The sequence below is a fragment of the Magnolia sinica genome, chromosome 15 (genome assembly GCF_029962835.1).
Source record: "Magnolia sinica isolate HGM2019 chromosome 15, MsV1, whole genome shotgun sequence".
NCBI lineage: Eukaryota > Viridiplantae > Streptophyta > Magnoliopsida > Magnoliales > Magnoliaceae > Magnolia > Magnolia sinica.
The window spans coordinates 12,460,519-12,463,136 of NC_080587.1; the positions used below are offsets into that span (position 1 = coordinate 12,460,519).

The window sequence follows — 2,618 nt, forward strand, 5'->3', positions numbered from 1 at the left end:
TCTTTCTAAGAATGGGTCTAGTTTGGTCTGATTTAGTAGAGACATCCCATGTCTGTGTATTCTCTACTAACATATCTAAAAAATTCCAAGTCTTATTATGATCTTTGTCAAGAAAGGTTCCACTACACATCATCTCTATGAACTGACGGGTATCCATGGTGAGCCCCTTTCGGAAAGCATTAATCATATGCCATGGTTCATAACCATGATGTGGACAAGTAATTAGAATGTCTTTGAAGCGCTCCCAAGCTTGAAAAAATAGTTCATTCCCCTTTTGGGAGAATGACTTGATTTCTTATTTTAGTGCATTTGTTTTGTGCTCGGGAAAGAACTTTTTCAAAAACTCTTTACTTAAGGCTTGCCATGAAGTGATGGTATTAGGTCTTAGAGAGTTGAGTCATGCTTTGGCCTGATCCTTTAGAGAAAATGAGAATAACCTAAGCTTAAGTACATCCTTATTGCCATTATTTACTTGTAACGTTGCAATTACTTTCTCACAGTCCTTGAGGTGCAAGTAGGGGCTTTCAGAATCCAAGCTATGAAATTTAGGAATTAATTGAATCACACCTGGTTTAAAATCAATGTTCCCTGTGTGAGCAGGGAACACTATGCAAGATGGTGAAGTTGATCTCTCAGGGTGTAAATGTTCACGTAAAGTCCGTGGTTGGTTTAACACATTCCTATGAACTTCATTTTCATCCTTAAGAGGAGGATTAAGTTGATTTTCTCTGTTTTGATTTATAGTTGGATCTGACAGATTTGGATTTGGATTATCAACTGGGTCTGCCATGTAATCGAAGTGATGTTGAGTGCCTCTTCTAAGTGAATGATCAAGGCCTGGAACTAGTCCGCCTTCGGAGGAGAGCCGATTGTTTTGATCCCTACTCCAACGGGACATAAATCATCTACACCATACAACAAATACCACCAATTCAAATAGCAAGTATGATACTTAAAATAAAAATAAAAACTTAACCAACAACCTAGGCGGCAGGGCCGACCATGAGAGTTCAATCTACAAAGCAAAATAAATCAACAACCCAGACGGCAGAGCCGACCATGAAGGTTCAGTCCACGAAACAAAAATAAATAAATAAATAAATAAATAAATCAACAAAAGTAAAACTAATGCAGAAATTAAACTATGTTAATATGGAAAATAGATTCAGCAAATGATCTTTGTGATCAAACAGCAACTGTAGAACAACCATAACATTTGAGTGATAAAATCCTAACCAGGGCAACCTTATGTCGTAGTTAGTCCTTGAAAGACCCAACTGAATTTACTTTTAAAGAAAAAGAGAAAAAAAAAATCTACAGAAAATTTGGAGGGTTTAGAAGAGAACTTACCTTACCTATCTTGCACAGATTTGATCTATCTTAGTCTCTCCCCGGCAACGGTGCCAAAAACTTGATTACTTGCCTCCAAGTACAGAGGTTCGTAAGTAGTATCCTATGAATATAGGGTCGATCCCACAGGGAGATGAATTATGAGAAGGAAAAAATCAAATGCAAAACAAACTAAGTAATAAAAACTAAACTGATGATTTAATTTTTGGGATTTTTGGATGGATGTAATTCAACTGAATAAAATAACACCCAAGCTTCAAAGTTCCACACATAGGTTAATGTTCCAAAATCATAATGACTTGGATAACACAACTAGGATCTGAGCACTATGGTCAACCTAATCGAAAAATAAAACAGTTTAAATATTTTAATAAGTGATATAAAATATTAGAAAATCATGGATTTGCACCGTTGATATATATTCTCAAGCGTCAGTGATTTTAAGAATTAAATATCAATGAGATAATGAAAATAAAAAAAATATAACAGGTTGAGAACCTCTCCTATCTAGAAAATCTGATTGATCTAGGGTAAGCCTATCCATCAATGTGGATCTCATATGATGGAAACATATGGATCACAAGAGGATAAAAAACAAAATCTAAATAATAGATAACATGTATACACCATTGTTCTCATCATTAAAACAATCAATCATCATAATTTTAAAGAATTATTAAACCCATGTGCTTCCCTTCTAGCTTGAGGTAGAAGGAACTTAGAAAAACATAATTAAATTGCAGAAATAAAAAACAATAAGAAAGAAAAAAATGCAAATAGAAAAGATCTAAAATTTTTTAAAAAAAAACAACTTATAAAACTTTAATAAATTAAAAAAAAAACTCTTTAAAAACCCTAAATTTTGCTTTGGGATGCCTTGAATGATGTTTAGGAATGCCCTAGGAAAGCCTATTTATAAGTAGGGAACTCCAATTTTTATATAAAGTTGAAAAACCCTAGAAACCGCATCAAATATACATATTTTTTCAAAATAGACTTTTCGCTGCATAGTTCGTTTAAAACAGACTTCCTACTGCGCAGTTTCCCAAAATAAACTTCACAGCTTCAAAATACACTTTTTTAGGACGATTTCAGGATTCTTCATTTCAAATCTTCAATTTTCTTCATTCCTTACTTGGTTTTCTTAGATATTTAGCATGTGAATTCTTCAATCTTGGTTTCCTAAAATCCATCCCTTGCCTTGGTAATTCTTGAGTATCAAATCCATGCTTTTTAGCACCCTTTTTCAATCCAAGTACTTAAAATTC

The 2,618-nt window shown here is 33.6% G+C and overlaps 1 non-coding gene across 1 annotated transcript; it reads left to right on the plus strand.

The window, feature by feature from the left end:
- Positions 1-200: 200 nt before the first annotated feature.
- Positions 201-307, plus strand: LOC131228363 (small nucleolar RNA R71). Its single transcript, XR_009162868.1, has one exon. It is a non-coding gene; the product is annotated as a small nucleolar RNA R71 (small nucleolar RNA).
- Positions 308-2,618: the final 2,311 nt, after the last annotated feature.